This window comes from Lagenorhynchus albirostris, chromosome 12 (genome assembly GCF_949774975.1).
Source record: "Lagenorhynchus albirostris chromosome 12, mLagAlb1.1, whole genome shotgun sequence".
NCBI classification, from domain to species: Eukaryota; Metazoa; Chordata; class Mammalia; order Artiodactyla; family Delphinidae; genus Lagenorhynchus; species Lagenorhynchus albirostris.
This window is the reverse complement of record NC_083106.1, coordinates 41,700,583-41,701,914: the sequence shown is the minus strand read 5'-3', so window position 1 is coordinate 41,701,914 and position 1,332 is coordinate 41,700,583. Positions and strand designations below refer to the sequence as shown.

Here is a 1,332-nt window from a genome sequence, read left to right as displayed (position 1 = left end):
CATCTAGCAGGGCAGAAATGTGGTTTGCAGAGACCCAGCCCCAGTGTCACTAAAGAGAGAGTAAAGAGAGTGGGTTTAAAGCTGAGAGAGAATAACTTAATACCAGAATAGTCCTACTGCAATGCGGGAAACAATTGGAGGCAGCAAGCCTGGCGTCAGGAATAAAGGGCATGTTGGGCATATTCCCAGTGGTAGACAATCCTTGGGAGTGACTGGTCCAGTTTAATGTGTTTACATTGGGAACGGTCTCCAATGGCCACATCAGTATTATGTAACTCCATCCACTGACCATAGCTGACTTATCCAGGGTGATCACCTAACACAAGCTGAATTCAGATTCTGTTTCTAATGTTTGAAATTTGGAAAAGATACACCTCAACTCTGGGAATCATCAAAGCTGAGTTAAGTAAATGGATCTGCGGACAGCCCCTGCTGAGGTTGTTGGAGATCACCTGGCCCTTCCCTTCCCATGTTCTTGGTTGTTCAACTCCAGCTCTGATTGCATGAGCTAACTCAGAAAACTTGCAATAAATTCTCCCTTTTCCTTAAGCTAGCCAGAGCCCTTTCTGCTGCTTCATATTTTCTCTAGCCTCCCAGAGCTTACATTCCAGGGGAGTTTAAGAAATGTAAACAACATCAACACTGAGGGTTGCCAAGTGTTCTAGGAGAGGGAAAGAGAGTAAGCGGAGGTGTGAGCACAGAGCAGGGGCATCTAAGCTCATGGGTGGGGACAGAAGTGAGGAAAAAGCAGGAATGGGGTGAGTGGCGGGGTTGAATACTCCAGACACAGGAATCAGTTTGAAGGCCCAGAGGCAAAAGAAAGTGCGGCATGTTTGAGTGAGTAAAAGCAGCTCAGATTGGTTCACGTAGAGAAGTAGGTGGAGTGTTGTATGAAAGGAGAGCAGGTTAGCACTCCCGTTGACCCAGGGACAAGGATGGAAGTGGCCCTTGGACCTGACAACACGCATACGGTCAAAGCATTGCCACCTACTTCATGGCATCTAACCATTATTTTTAAACCAAAACAGAAACACACATACAGAGATTAGTGGTTACCACAGGGGAAGGGTAAAGGGAATCCACTGTACGGTAACAAATGGAAACTAAGTTTTTGGTGGTGAGCATGGTGTAGTGTATATAGAAGTAGAAATATAAAGTACACATGAATCTTACATAATGTTATAAACCAATGTTACCGCAATAAAAAATAAATTAAAAAGAAAAAAAGCAGGTGGAATAGAGAGACATGATAACAACAGCTCGATTATTGAAGGTTTATTATGCACCAGGCATGATTCTAAACAGCTCTAGGTGCTAACTGATTTAGTCCTT

The 1,332-nt window shown here is 44.0% G+C and overlaps 1 pseudogene; it reads left to right on the top strand.

Moving 5' to 3' along the window:
- Positions 1–883: 883 nt before the first annotated feature.
- On the top strand, positions 884–1,017 carry LOC132530980 (U6atac minor spliceosomal RNA; annotated as a pseudogene).
- Positions 1,018–1,332: the final 315 nt, after the last annotated feature.